The sequence below is a fragment of the Sminthopsis crassicaudata genome, chromosome 4 (genome assembly GCF_048593235.1).
Source record: "Sminthopsis crassicaudata isolate SCR6 chromosome 4, ASM4859323v1, whole genome shotgun sequence".
NCBI classification, from domain to species: domain Eukaryota; kingdom Metazoa; phylum Chordata; class Mammalia; order Dasyuromorphia; family Dasyuridae; genus Sminthopsis; species Sminthopsis crassicaudata.
The window spans coordinates 24,924,408-24,940,894 of record NC_133620.1 but is presented as its reverse complement, the minus strand read 5'-3'; the positions used below and the strand labels follow the sequence as shown (position 1 = coordinate 24,940,894).

The 16,487-nt window shown below is 40.1% G+C and overlaps 1 protein-coding gene across 1 annotated transcript in view; it reads right to left on the bottom strand.

Annotated features, from left to right (window-relative positions):
• FAF1 (Fas associated factor 1) overlaps positions 1-16,487 on the bottom strand; it is a 379,742-nt gene that overhangs the window by 117,210 nt on the left and 246,045 nt on the right. The window lies entirely within an intron of this gene.

Below are 16,487 nucleotides of genomic sequence, written 5' to 3'. Positions count from 1 at the left end.
ATTCAAATCATCAATGTGCCCATGAAATACTTGGAAACAAATCCTGGAACAAGAGTCAAATGCACTTTTTCATATCTGTAAAGAACTTGCCAGTGAATTATCCTATGGATCCACTCACCATTCCTTTCACTTGCAGACCAAATTATACCTCCCCTGGGCAAAACTTCCCTTTTTAGACTATTTTGAACCTGTCTTATTTTTATTTTATTATTATTATTATTATTTTTTTTTTTTTACTATTTGTATGTAAGTATTTAGCCCAGAGACTGACAGAGAGTAAGAACCCATGCTAAGTGTTTCTTCTTTCCTTCCTACAAGTACTTTTCTTTTTTTTTTTAATTTTTAATTTAATTTAATTTTTAATTTTACAATTATAATTTTTTGACAGTACATATGCATGAGTAATTTTTTTTATAACATTATCCCTTGTATTCATTTTTCCAAATTTTCCCCTCCCTCCCCTAGATGACAGGCAATCCCATAAATATTACATGTATTACAGTATAACCTAGACACAATATATGTGTGTAAATCCAATTTTCTTGGTGCACGGTAAGAATTGGATTCCGAAGGTATAAGTAACCTGGGTAGATAGTAGTGCAAACAGTATATATTCAATTCCCAGTGTTCCTTCTCTGGGTGTAGTTGTTTCTGTCCATCATTGATCAACTGGAAGTGAGTTGGATCTTCTCTATGTTGAAGATATCCACTTCCATCAGAATACATCCTCATACAGTATCGTTGTTGAAGTGTATAGTGATCTTCTGGTTCTGCTTATTTCACTCAGCATCAGTTCATGTAAGTCTCTCCAAACTCTGTATTCATCTTGCTGGTCATTTCTTACAGAGCAAGAATATTCCATAACCTTCATATAGCATAATTTACCCAACCATTCTCCAATTGATGGGCATCCATTCATTTTCCAGTTTCTAGCCACTACAAAAAAAGCTGCCACAAACATTTTGGCATATACAGGTCCCTTTCTCATCTTTATTATTTCTTTGGGATATAAGCCCAGTAGTAGCACTGCTGGATCAAAGGGTATGCACAGTTTGATAACTTTTGGGGCAGAGTTCCAAATTGCTCTCCAGAATGGCTGGATTCTTTCACAACTCCACCAACAATGCATCAGTGTCCCAGTTTTCCCACATCCCCTCCAACTCATCATTATCTTTTCCTGTCATCTTAGCCATTCTGACAGGTGTGTAATGGTATCTCAGAGGTGTCTTAATTTGCATTTCTCTGTTCAGTAGTGATTTGGAACACTCTTTCATATGAGAGGATATAGATTCAATTTCATCATCTGAAAATTGTCTGTTCATATCCTTTGACCATTTATCAATTGGAGAATGGTTTGATTTCTTATAAATTAGAGTCAGTTCTCTATATATTTTGGAAATGAGGCCTTTATCAGAACCAATCTTTCTTTCTCTCTGCTACACTCTCCCAAATTTCTTCAAGTAATTTCTTACATGGAGTGAACTGGAAGTCATCACCCTCTGGGATGTTCTGTTGGATGGATTCCAGTTCATTCATGTCCCTCCTAAAATGGTGTCTCTCTCTACTGACTGAACTGAATCCAATCTTTCAGATGAGGCTGGACAATGCTAGAGTATTTCTCTTTATCCTGAGATGCAATGGCTCTTAATCTGGAAACTAAACATCCTCGGAAGCAAAATGTTTTAAAAGAAAACAGAAAAGCATTTCCATGCTTTTTCCAAAGGCCTCAAGGAGAGCCCCTGTGGCTTGGTGGGAAAAGCTTTGGTTACAGTGTCCACCCCAATTCCTGATATTAGTCTATACAAAGTAACTTAGTTCCTTGGAACTCAGTTTCCTCATCAACAAAGTGAGTTTCTGTTTTCTAAGGTCCCTCCCAGGTCTGACATTCTATGCTCTCTCTTCCAAGATTCCTTCCGGCTGCGACATTCTGTTCTATGACTGTTTACATTTGGCTTCTAATGCGGTAATTTAGAAGTTGTGCTACCGCCCACCTGAATCTGTCTAACTGTACACCTGGGGGCCCAACAATCTGTAGCTGGTATGATTGTGGTCTCTAGTAACAAAAATATCCATTAACACCTTCCTAAGGGAAGGCTGGGTGCGTCATAGTCTCATTGTTACGGTAAGTTTAAACCCCAAATTAATGAAATGGCAAACAAACACTAGTACTGGCTATAAACTGAACAGCAAAACACCTAATAATTGTAACTAAAAGAGGGAGGAAATGAGAAGACTTTTAACACTTGGTATTTGTGAGAGAAATATTTTCTATTTCAATGATGCTTTATGTTTATTAAGGCTCTCTCACATCCATGCTCTAGTTAGCTTTGGAAATGTCCCTTGAGGGAGGCAGGGTACACATTATTATTTCCATTTTAAAGATACTAAAACAAAGGCTTAGCCTGAGCAACACTCAAGCTTTCTCATCCATCAAGTACTCCTCCAGTTACATCTTCTTGATTTATGATAAATATTTATCAAATCATTAAAAAATATTCATTGTCCACTATAATGTTTAGGCTAGCTTTCTGGAGGAACTCAGGACCAGCCTTGATCTTAGTGCAGGAGTGCAGGAGGCAGGAGAGCCACCAGGAGGATGGTCAAAGATGGAATGTCTCTCTTCCAGTCCTTTTTAGTCCTTATATACCTATTACAATTACAGCATACTGAGTATGTGTGAACTAGAGAATTACGACATCATCATGCTAAGCACTAAGTATATATGGGAATGAGAGAACCATGACATCACCAGGCTAAGTACTAAATATATAGAAAACTATCATCTCTCATCCATTCCCCTGAGTTAACACCTTATTTAAAGTACATTTGTCCAGAGTTTCGGCCCTCTATAATCCACCATGTGCCAGTTACTTACTATGTCAGACATCCACTCTATCAGAGGGAAAGCACAGATATACAGGCAAATTCAACATATGAACAAAGTAAATGTGAGGGCAGTAGTATGATGGTGGTGGAGGGAGGGAGACTAGCAGGGGCAAGGAAGGAGACCCCAGAGTCAGAGACTTGAAAAAAGCAAAGATGAAGAAGGAAGGCACACAAAACTCAGAAGCCAGCCAGCACAGAAGCAGAGAGATGGGGGATACACTGAACTTGGAAAGAACAGCAAGACACCACTTTGCCTGAAACACAGAATAAATAAAAGGAGACAAGGATCACGGAAACTCTAATTCCAAAGCAGTTTTATCCTAGTGAGAGAGAGAGTATTGGCATTTTTTGGACAGGGAAGCGACATGGTTAGATCAGGAATATCAGGAATACCCTTTTGGCACTTGGGCAGCTGTGTGGAGAATGTATTGGAAAGGAAAGAAACTTGAGAAGGAAAACCAATGAGGAAATCACTGCAATAGTGCAGGGTGAGAAGTGATACAGGAATTGGGGGCAAAGAAGATCAAGAAAATCTTTTTAACAACTGAAACAAATCTTTCCTAAACAATAGCAGGTAGGTTAATACCTATTGTATGTCCAGTATTAGATATGATGCTGTCCTCTTCAAACTCAGATGGATAAGACATGACAACTTATCATTATAATCTAAAATAATAAATGATATGTGCAGTAGAGGCAATCTAGTCTTGTGGACAGAGCACTGATTCAGGTAGTTTTGGCTTTAAGTCCTGCCCTGATACATGTTGGCTATATGTGACTGTAGGCAAGTTGCATACTCTCTCAGAGGCCCCTAACAATTCTTTAGAACACGCAGTCACCAGGAAGATGCTGATCTATGTTGGCAAGGATTTCCTCATTAAGAGTTATCCACATATTTACCTTTAACTATTTTATATTATTATTGATATGTTATATATGTAAAATAAGAAATATATATTTGTATAATCATATTATGTATATATAACTATTTTATATTAACTAAAATCTACAAAGAGTTGTATATCCCTCTATTTCCTCAAAAGTCATGGCATATAATAAATGGTCAAAGGATATGAACAAGCAGTTTTCAGATGAAAAAATGCTCTAAATCATTAGTGATTATATAAATGTAAATTAAAACAACAAAGAGATACCATCTCATACCTATCACATTGGTTAATATAATAGAAAATGATAAACGATGAAGGAGATGTGGCAAAACTGAAACACTAGTGCATTGTGGGAAGAGCTGTGAATTGATACACTCATTCTGGAGAGCAATATGGAATTATGTCCAAAGAAGTAGAAATCTATGCAAATCCTTTCAACCAGTAATATAATTTCTAGTTATGTGTTCCAAAGAGATACATAAAAAAGAAAAAAAAAAAAAAAACAAGAAAGGATTTATATGTATAAAAATATTTTTAGCAGCCCTTTTGGTAATAGCAATTACTAGAAATTGAGGGGATGCCTGTCAGCTGGGGAATGGCTGAACAAATTGTAGTGTATGGTTGTGACAGAATATTATTATGCTATTAGAAACAATGAGCAGGATATTTTCAGAAAAAAACCTGGAAAGATTTACATGAATTGACACAGAGTGAAGTAAGCAGAATCAAGAGATTACTGTACACAGTAACAACAAGATTGTATAGTGATCAACTCTGAATGACTTAACTATTCTCAGCAATAAAAAATTCAAGATAATTCTGGAGGACCTATATTAAAAATGGGAGGTAAAGTGCTATTTATTATATGTCATGACTTTTGGGGAAATAGAGGGACCTTAAGGGAAACTTTGCCTTTTCAAGTTGATGAAGTATCTCAGAGCTGTCTTAATTTGTATTTTTCTAATCAAGAATGATTTAGAGCATATTCCCATATGAATGAAATTATTTTAATTTCATTGTCTGAAAATTGGTCATATTCTTTGATCATTTATCAATTAAGGAATGAATAACTTGTAACAAATAATACTTTTTAAAGAGAAAAAAGGAAGGAAGGAAGGGAGGAAGGTAGGGAGAAAATAGAGGGAGGGAGAAGGAAGGGAGGAAGGGAGGGAGAGAATAGAGGGAGGGAGGAAGAGAGAGGGAGGGAAGAGAAAAAGAGAAAAGGAGGGAAGAAAGAAAAATAAAATTCAGCATCACAGACTAATATGTCAAAAAATTCTAAAAATATATAAAAGATACAACACTTGTAGACAATTCATCTCTGCAAAGGGATGGGATGGGTTTTCCTGGTATCTATTTGAGCCATGATTGTACTTTATGATTTTGTAACATTTATTTGATGTATTTATATATGTATACTTCCATTTAAACTGCTATTGTTGTTGTATGTAACATTTTCTCAGTTCTGCTTACTTCAATTTGTATCAGTTCATGTAGTTCTTTTGATTCTTCTCTGTATTCCTAATTTCTTATATCACTATTCTATTACATTCATGTACCATAATTTATTTTAGCTATTTATAAATGATCTTTATTTCAAACTCTCTATTAGTACAAGGAATTGACTAGTTGGGTAAAGGACAGGGCAAGGGATTGGAAAATCCTCAAGTTGAAGGTTTTCTTTTATATTCTACTATACCCATTTGATCAATCTCTGTCTGCACTGACCTTCCCCTTTCATTTTGCCTTCATTTACTCTGTATTTATCTTACCTAGTTATTTGGGCAGCTAAGTGGCACAGTGTTATCAGAAAGGTGTGTTTAAATAAGGCCTCAGACACTTAGTAGCTGTATGATCAGGCAAATCACTTAAATCCTCTTTGCCTCAGTGTCCCCATTTGTGAAATGAGTTGGAGAAAGAAATGGAAATCTTCACCAAGAAAACCCGAAAAGGGTCAGGAAGAGTCCCACAACAAAACCAAGCCTAGTGATTTACATCTTTTTTCCCCATTAGAAAATAAGCTCCTTGAGGGGAGAGTGGATTTGAATCTTGAAGAGAGTCAGGAAAGCAAGTCAGAAGTGAGGGAGAAGAGAACACTTCAGCCACACGGCCAATGAGAAGACATTGAGACTGGCGATGGAGGGCCCCATTCAGGCCACCAACAAGGTGGCTTGTATCCAGGGGTTACAGAGGACATGGAAGGAGACTAGAAAGATAATTAGGGGCAAGGCTGTGAAGGGACTTAAGAGCCAAAAAAGAATAAGGGACATCTGATCTGGGAGGCAAGAGGAAATCCCTTGCAGTTAAATAGAGGGGATGACATAGTTAAAGTTGGATTAGAGGAAAATGACTTTAGCAGAGTAGCACAGATCAGAGTGGGGAGATGCTTGAGACAAGAGACAAATCAGAAAGTTCCTGCTAAAAACCCAGGTGTGAGGGGTGGACCAGGCTCATATGAAAGATGTTGTAATAGTAGAAAGGATAAGACTTGACAACAGGTTGGATATATGGGTGATTGCGAGGGAAGACCTACCTGAGAGCAGCGCTGAGGTTACACATCTGCCTAAGTGGAGAGTTGTGGTACCTGTTCAAAGGGAAGCTCTGAAGAAGATTTAGGGAAAGAGAACGAGTTCTAGTCTGGACAGGTTGGGACAGGTGATACAATACTGGAGAGTTCAGGAGAAAGATTAGGCCTGGGAAGAATCATTTGCATAGAAATAATTAAACAAACCTATGGGAGCTGATGACATCACCAAGAGGAGGTAACATGGATGGAAAAGAAAAGAGGGCCAAGGATGGAGCCCTGGGGATATCCAGAATCAGTCACTACAAAGAGCCTTTATAGAACTAATGCCTCTTCCCCTTCCCCTTAGTGAAGTCATAGTGGCAATAGCTGGATTTTTTTCTCCTTCCTCAGGCCTGAGTCATTAACTAAGGTTCTCTCTTGATCTCCCCAGAGCTTAGCACAGTGCTTTTCTAATAGAAAGTATCTTAATACTTCATTCATTCATCGACTCATTCATTCTGTTGTATCTTTCAAGGAATCCTGAATGATTCAGACATTTGGATAGGTGACATGTTGTTGAAAGGGAGGCTTTAAGGTGATGTTTGTTTTATCAAATCAAATGCTTTTAACAAAATAATAAAAAACTAAGCCCAGTGGGATCTTGTCCTCTATCTTTCAATTAACTGTGCAAAAGTAAAGGTGTGGCTCACTTTGGGATATCAGTTGCAAATGCATTTTTGTTTCCTATTAAGACCCTCATTAAGGATGATAACCTCACGGACTGTGTTGATAATAATTATGAGAATTTATATAAAGGGGAAAGTTCTCGGTATACGATCCAGGATCTTTTTTTCCTATCCTTGCTCTCTTCTCTTTCTTTGGATGCTTTGTGAACCCCCCACCCTGTGGCACTTGCAGCACAAATCACCTACACACCAATCTCATGGACCTAATTTTCCTTCGTGTCGTGACGCTTCCACCTCTGCCAGGTAAAGGAGCCAGCAGATCACTCCCATTGTTACCCACTCTCTTACACCTTCAGTCTCTCCCAAGCTACTGGATACTTCCAGAATGCCTCTCTTTCTCTGCCCAGCAGCTAGCTCCCTCTGTTTTCCTTCTGTTTTCTCTCTCCTTGAAAGTCACCTATAACTGTGGCCTCCTTCCTTTCCTGACCCTCTTGCAGATCTTCTGACTCCATTACTTAAACTGCTGTCTCCAAAGTTAAGGAGTGCTTTGTTCGTTGGCCAATCTAATGGTCTCTTCTCAATCCTCATTGCTCCTGATCTCTCTGTACTTCCCTGACCCAGCTGACCAGACCTTTCCCTCCTGGACACTACTACTCTCTGTGAGTTTTGGTACCTGTGCTCTCTCTTGCTTCTCCTACATGTCCATTTTCTCTGTCTCTTCTGCTGGATCACCTTTTATGTCATGTCTGTTGTCTGTTTCTGTCCCCCAAGGCTCGATGGCCTCACCTCAATTCCTTTTTCCTTTATGATCTCTCTGGGTGAATTCATTATCTCCCATGGATTCAATGATCAACTCCATGCTGATGATTCTGAGACATATTTAGCTGACTCTGATTTCTCTCCTGATCTAACTGCTGGTTGGACATTTGAACTGGAGATTCCATAGGAACTGAAATGCAGCTTTTCCAACCCCTTCCCTCTTTCCTCTAAACCTTTTCTAAACTTTGGAGAGTACTACCATCCTTCTGGTCATTGAAGTTTGAACTCTCAGTGTCATCTATAACTTTCTCTCAGTCGTCCCTATAACTAAATCTTATGATATCAATAAAAAGCATTTATTAAGCATTTTCTCTGTTTCAGTGTGAGACAGAGATCCTTATCTCTGTCCTTACATCTTACATTTAACATATCCTGCACAGATCTCTCCGATCACTCAATCACCAACTTTATTCAGGCCTTTGTCATATCACCTCTTGCCTAATCATTCTCCCTGCCTCACTTCAAATCGAATTCATTCTCTACTTTGATACCAAGTTGATTTTTCTGAAATGCAGGTCTGATCACATCATCCTCTACTCCATAAACTCTAATGGGATGGGCCCCTGTGCCTCTCAAGACCAAATTCCAAGTCCTTTTTGGTGATTTAAAGCTCTCCCTAACCTGTTTCCCTCTAACTTTTTCATATTTCTTACATTGCATTTCCCTCCATACACTCTAAGATCTATAATACGTAAGATATGATTCCTTACACTCAAACCATCATCTTCCATCTCTTTGCTGGAATGTTCTTCCTCTAATTCTCGGACTCTTTCAAATGGGAGCTGATTTTTGCCTTTCTTTGTATCTTCAGTGCTTAGCACAGTACTTGGAAAAATGTAAGTTCTTAATCAGTGATTGTTGACTGACTACTACTGCATTGGCTGCTATAATCTTCTGCATGGCAATTAAGACCCATCTTTGCTAGTTAATATTTTTTAGGCCTTCATTGTCTCCTTATTATACAAGTGACTTATTTTAAGGCTTTATATGGAATTTGTAGTATTTTCTTAATACATACTATGGTTTTAGTACTTTCTACCACCAATCAACCAATAACTTCTTTCACTAGCTCAGGATTGACTTGTTTCAATTATATATAGTGCCTTTTTATTTTATTTTATTTTTTTTTATTTTTGGCTGAGGCAATTGGGGTTAAGTAACCTGCCCAGGGTCACACAGCTAGGAAGTATTAAGTGTCTGAGACCAGATTTGAACTCAAGTCCTCCTGACTTCAGGGCTGGTGCTCTATTCACTGTGCCACTTAGCTGCCCCCATACCATGCCTTTTTTAAAATCTTCTAATTTTATACTAATTTTCTCAATGGTCTTACAATACACAATTAATGCAAGAATGATTCTCATTAACAGTAATGGGCTTCTGATTGGTTTTAAGATATGATTCAAGAAAGAAGGAAGGTAGAAAGAAAGGAAGGTAGATGGAGATAAAGAGAAGAGAGAGAGAGAGAGAGAGAGAGAGAGAGAGAGAGAGAGAGAGAGAGAGAGAGAGAGAGAGAGAGAGAAGAGAAAGAATGAGGGGGAAAGAAAAGGAAAGGGACAGAGAGAAAAAGAGGAGGAGAAGAGAGAGAGATAGAAAAGAGAAAAAAAAAAAAAAAAATATATATATATATATATATATATATATATATATATATATATATAGAGAGAGAGAGAGAGAGAGAGAGAGAGAGAGAGAGAGAGAGAGAGAGAGAGAGAGAGAGAGAGAGAGAGAAAGGAGGAGGGAAGGGGCAAGATTGAGAATAAAGACATGAAGACCATCAAAATGATTCAAATCCCTGTGCATGGGTACATATTTATTTATTTATTTATTTGCTTTTTTTTTTGAGAAAAGAAAATAAGACTAAGACTATAAGCACCAAATAACATAAAAACTGAAGGCATGAAAGAACAAATGAAAAAGCATTCCTTAAGTGCTTGCCACAGGCCCAGCAGCAGAGGCCCTATGCCCTCAAGGAGTTTATATTCAGTGCCTAGGAGAACAAATACAGGGGAGCCAGTGTCCAGGAATAAGTTCAAAAGGGCTTCAGAGTGACTAAGTCCTGGCTGGGAATAGCTGTATTGACGTGATTGTTGCCAAACATACAAACATGTGCTCCATAGGTGCTCAGTGAGTTTCCCCACTAAGAGGGTCAAGAACGGCTGGAGAACAGGAGTGACCCCAGGCCCTTTATTCTGGGGTTTCCAAACCTTTTCCCTGGGAATTTTTCTTTGCATAATTTACAACAGCATATACAGTATTTGCTTTACTTAAAAAACAAATCAAAACATAATATTTGGACAATGTGCAGATGGCAACGCATGTATCCTGTGCTGCTACAAGCTGGGTGTCTATGGCTGATAATCATGAATAAAACATAATGTTATTTCTGAAGCTTGACTCTCCAGGGGCTTATAAAAGTTGCTTTCTTCAAACAATATCAAACAATCCTTTCAAGTTTCAAGACTTATCAGACTATATACTTCAACATTTAAAAAAAATCTAATCCTCACTATGTGCCCTAAGTTCCAGTCAAAGCATCCTGCCCACCTCCTCCCTCTTCACCAGATGTTCTTGATGGGAACGCTCTCGTGAGGTCCAATTGCAATGCTTTGCTCCTCCCAGAAGCATCCTGGGATGACTCCAGCAGAAACTAAGCTCTCTTTCCTTAACTGGGAGATACATGTGTGTGTGTGTGTGCGTGCGTGCGTGCATATGCTTTGCTTATACTTTTTAACATGCCTATAATAATCAAATCACCATTTGTGAGTCTCTTAAGGAAACGGCAAACCGCTTCAGTAACCTGCCAAATGGGGTCACATACAACTAAAAAATGATTCAACAATAACAATATTCTCAGCACTACTTCCCATTGCTCCCTCATTAACAGGTCAAGGTATTTTAATATAAAAATTGCTGGATTCAACTGAAAATATGAAGGTTCTTACAGATATCCCCAACACATCCTCAAAGTTTACTTTCTGAATTTGTAAAAAGGAGTGGGGAAAGGAAGAGAGACAAGGAGACAAAGAAAAAAGGCAAGAGGGGCAGAGAAGAAGAGAGAAGACAGGAGAGGGAAGAAGAGATCTCCAAGTGTCCACATTGCCTGGGAGGACCCAACAGAATGCTATGGCTACTAAAGTTTACATTCATAGAGTGCTGTCAGGTCTACTAAGCAGTTGGGAGAGGCAATCAAAGCAGCTGGGGAGTTGAACTCTTCGTTTCTTCTCCCCTCTCTGAGGATCACATCTCTAACCTTGACAGTGCCTCATGCTGACAAAACAGCTTTGGTTCAGCACTAGCATTATTAACAGTGAACTACCCAGGTTTGGGAATCACATCCAGCAGGGACCAGACCAGCAAAGGGGCTACAGAGGCTAGGCTAAGATCAACCCAACCAAAGCTTGCCTTTGTCAGATCACTTTTTTGTTTGTTTTCCCTGAGGTAGTCAGGGTTAAATGACTTGCCCAGAGTCACACAGCCAGGAAGTATTAAATGTCTGAGGCCAAATTTGAACTCGGGTCCTCCTGACTTCAGGGCTAGTGCTCTGTCTATTGTGCCATCCAGCCATTTTGCTTTAAAGAATCTGTAGAACAGACTGGTAACTTGCATTGGAGTTAGGGAGCCTTGGTTCAAACCCCATCTAGGCCAAAGCTTCTTAAACCATGGGTTGCAACCCCATATGGGGGTCATATAACTAAATTGGGGGAAGGGGTCTCGAAATTATGATTTATTATCAGTAAATGTTTGATTTGTTCTGTGTACCAGGGATCACATAAAAATTTCTTGATTAAAAAAAATATATTAAGAACTGACCCAGGCTACCCCCTTCCTGAGCAAACTCCGAAAAGACGTGGATTTCCTTTGGGCCTTGGTTTCCTCATCTCTCATGTAAGAAAAAGAGAAAAAGGGCTCAGCCACCTCGTAATCCCATTGAGCACTGCTATATTCCGAGAGGCCTTTTCTCTTCAAATCCACTAACCTGCAGGAAGTGGCAGCTTCAGGCCTCTGGTCTGTTTCCTTATTTCTCTAAGGTGATGGAACTGGACTAGACCAATCCATGAAGAAGTCTTTATGAAGCGTCTTACTCAGGGCCAGACAGTAGATATACAGGTGCAAGGGTAAACTAGTCTAAACTTCCATTCTGCTAAAATCTCAATAGGCCTTTCCAATTCTAAAGGTCTGTAACCATGTGGCTCCATGACTGTTACCTGAATGAATAAGAAACCCTAAAATCTCTTGGGAATGTCTAAGGCTTGGGCCTGAGCAAGTTCCTCCTTTTCTCCAGCCTTACCTTCAGTCTAAGGGTACCGAGAAAGGGTGGGGACTAGAGCAGCAGGATAAGGAAAACTCCCAGAGTAAAGGGGCTGAATAATACCCGAGGATTCCTGCACATCATATGCAGATACCATCTGTATTCTACTGTCATTTTATTTATCTAGTTAATTCTTTCTCAATTACATTTTCATCTGGTTCCAACCTCTCTGGACAGACTATTGGACAATGGGGACATCCCCATTGGCTCTGGAGCCAGGATCCTACTACATCCAATGACTGCAATAGACTGAAATCTTAATGCATCTCAAGGCTAAAGTTTCACTTCTCATTAGAAAGATTCTATTTTTTTCCTCCATAATTCAAGTGGGGCATTTTTTTTTAATCACTTATGTGCTAGAAAGTCACAAAGCTTTAATTTGCTGCAGGTTGAAGCAAGCTTATTAAGAATGTTAGTTACCAAGTGCCCGTAGTAACCTGCCTGGACTAGCCTGCTGCCACATTCTTGTAGCAAGGTTAAATAGCAGTTTTGTCACCAAATTAAAAAAAAAAAAAAAAAAGAGCCTACTGTTATGAAAGAAGTGGCTAATAATGTTCTGGAGGCCTAGTAGAGGAAGAGGGGAAAGACCCACAGGTCAGGACCAATTATCCAGAAGCCGCACATCCCCCTTCTGAGAAGTGACTTGGCCATAGCATCAGTTGCTTTGCTGGAACTGGGCAATTTCTGAATTTTAATGATAACCAATAGTTACAGTTAAAAAAAAAAAAAAAAGTAGGAACTCATCACCATCTTGTAGACCTGAGTGCAAATTCAGGTTCTGAAAGCTACTTGCTGGATAACAGTGGATGAGTGCTATAAGAACTGAGAGGCAGAATTTACTACCTAACCACAAAAGCTGGCCCGGGGGAACCAGGTACTTTGGGAGAGAACAGGCTTTCTTTTCACTTTACCAACTACAGGTTTGGGCCTTCAAAGGAATTAAGTTTAGTCAAGACAAAATTCCTGATTACATGAAGTTCATGGTTTGGATAAGATGCGAGGGCTAGAACCAGAGAGGGATGATTAGGGTTCTGTCCCAGGGAGGTGAAAGAGGGTGTTGAGACACTCCTTCAACAGCACCGAAACAATTGAGCTAAGCATCATTAGCAAACAGCTAAAACAGGAAGCTTCCAAATGATAATTGCTACCAGAAGCTCTAACTTGAAGGATATAAAATCCTTCACAACCTGGATGGACCCTCCTGTACCAGTGCAGCCTTGCTAGACATGACTGCCTTTTCCACACCCTATAGTCCAGTCTAACTGTTCTTCACACACATTTTATTTCCCATCTCCACACGCTTACCTTGGCTGGTCCTTATATCTGCCATACTTTGCTTTCTCACCCCCAGTTTTTATAATCTCTATTTTCTTTGGGCGATCAGCTCTAATGCCACCTTCTACATGAGGCCATTCTTAAGCTCTCCAAATACTAGTCTCTATTCCTTCCCTTTCCCCAACTCTTCACAGATACTACTTAAGAACCAGTGCTCAAAGCTCCCTGATCCCACATCAGCCGCCTTATGGGCTCTAGCCTCCTGGCTCACTGGGCCACCTTTGCAAAAGTGGCTCAAATAGGTTTCTGTGATTGTGGAGGGGGCTGTTCCTATTGTTCTCCCCACAAAGTTCATAAAACCTTTTCAACGTGTTCTCCTTTCACAGTCAGTAAAGTTCTTCTGAGTCATGTCTCTTTCTAAATTTATGACAGAGAATCTCAATACACAAGGGTTTTTTTGTTTTTGTTTTTTTCCTGGAGGCTTTTCCCATTCTTGAGGAAGACAATGCAAAAATGAGGGTCAGGACCGAGTCAAAACCAGCCATGAACTGCACTCCTCTGTCGAGTCCACATGTATTCCTGTGGCACTGCTGGCTGCTTGCCATTTTTATTATTCTGAGATCAGGATGTGCCTCTCTCTCTCCTGGAGTTTCTCAAACACATTCTATCTCCTAGCTCTGTTCTTTCTCCCACTTTCCCCATGTCATGAATGCTCTCCCTCCTCATCTCTATCTCCAAGCTTCCTTCAAGTCCCAACTAAAATCTTATCTTCCACAGGAAGCCTTCATCAGCTCCTCTTAATTCTAGTGCCTTCCTACTTTTAATAATTTTCTTTTTATCCTGTAGACAGCTTGTTTGTACATATTTGTTTGCTTGTTGTCTCTCCCCTTAGAGTGTGAGCCCTTTGAGGTCAGGATCTGTTTTCTGTCTTTTTTCCTATCCCTAGTGCTTAGCACATAGTCTGGCACAAAGTAGGTGCTTAATAAATGTTTACTGACTAGTAGCCAAATACTGGACTTTGTTACCAGATGCAATCCATCCTGCCCCCTCCCCTCCATATTCATAATTAATGAGCCATCCCAGTGGACTGCTTATCCAACTACAAGCTGTCACAGGGCCAAATGTATTCTTCATCGACTTTGTTTTTCTAATCAACGTAGCTGAGTTATTGAATGCCCACAGATCCTAGGATTCAAATTCTGGAGCTGCCTTAGGACACCTCCTGAATTGTGCTCATGAGAAAAGTGAGGTTCCAAGATGAGCGGTGGCTGGTGTGAGGTAATGCCGTGAGAAGTGGTACAGCTATGGTCTGAGCCAAGGCCTTCTATAATCAAATTCGCCCTCTGTCCACTACAGCCAGCTAGTGCCAACCCTTCCTAACAGAAGGATCATAGGGAAATCAAGCATATATTCGGGGACAGCTCTTATCACTCTCACCACGGGGGCAGGGAGGAGGATGGAATTAAGGCTCAAAGTTGGAAATCTCTATCAGATGCCTCTCTTCCTTCTAGACTTTCCAGGCCTCTCTGATGTTCTCACCTCCTGCCTTCCACATTGCTACTCTCTAGGATGTTGATGTGGAGAGATGTGACAACCTGTTGGCTCAGTGGTGAAGTCACTTGATTTCTCTGCATTCTGCTACTACCCCTGCTCCAACTTAATTTGCCACCAACTTCAGACTCAACCCCAAAGACATTTCAGTTCTTGAAACTCTTATCCACCTCTCCTATTGCTGCTTATGTCCAGTTCTCCTTTGTATTGCCTCTTCTGCTGCTCCCCACAAGCTGCTGAATGCAGCTGCAGGAAGTCTCCCAACTGGCGACTGAGAGCATTACAAATTGAAGTGATCTAGCTTGTCCTGGGCCCTCACTGCAACAAGGCTGCTCCCTTTTATTGCTCCTTACCTTATTCCCTCCAGAAGTTATTATGGTTTTTATCATCCTCAAATCTCTCACACTTTGCCCTATCTCCACTTCTAAAAGACTTCACTTTTTACTGAGAAAACTAATTACATTTGACATGGCCTCTCTTTGCACAAATTAGGGGCTGAAGAAATGCACCATTCCTTTCCTGCTCTTCATCTCAAACTCCTGACATCATCATCTTTCTTGCCCTCCGTCTGGGACAGTGAAGGGCCTTTATCATTGCCATTCTACGCATTGATTCCATCTTCTCCCATGTTCTCTAGTAGATTGCTTCCAAATCACTCCTGCTCTCTTGCCCACTGCTCCCTTCCCTTCTGCCACCACTCCCTCCTCAACCCTCTGTCATTTTATCTTCCAGTTACCCCAATCCCCTGACAATGTTTTCCAAAATGGCCAGAGGGGGAAGAGGATGGAAAGCTGGAGCCTGAGGCCAGGCAAACTGGAGTTCAAATCCGATCTCATATAATTGCTAGCTGTGTGACTCTGAGCAAGTCCCTTAACTTCCTCAATTGTAAAATGTGGACAATAACTGCACCGGGCCTGGCATCCATGAGGCATTTAATTAATGTTCACTTTCCCTGCCCTTTCCCTTCACCAAAGTTATCAATGATCTCTCAATGTCTAATTCTGATGGTCTTGTCTCAGTGCTCATCCTTCTTGATCTACGTGATACACTGGACTATCCCTCCCTCCTAGACACTCTCCATTCTGGGCTCCCTTGGTTTCTGCTTTCTGGGTGCTCTTTCTCAGTATCTCTTCTGTTGGTCCATCCTTCAACGCCCATCCCTAACTGTGGATGTTCCCCAAGGTTCTGTTCTAGGTTCTTTGCTTTTCTTCCATACTTTTTAGGTAACCTAATCAGCTCTCCTGGGTTTAATTATCATCTTTAAGCAGCTAACTCATATTATTAGTTATACAGTCTTTTGTTCAGTCATTTTTCAGCCATGTCTGACACTTCATGACCCCATTTAAGATATTTTTGGCAAAGACAGTGGAGTGGGTTGCCAGTGGTTCTCTAGCTCATTTTACAGATTGAGGAACATGAGGCGCACTGGGGTTAAGTGACTTGCCCAGAGTCACATAGCCAGTAAGTCTTTCTGACTTCCCAGTCTCATGCTCTATCCACTTTGTCATAAAACTGCCCAGTTATATTTTCATACATGTACACATACATTTTATGCAAATGATTCA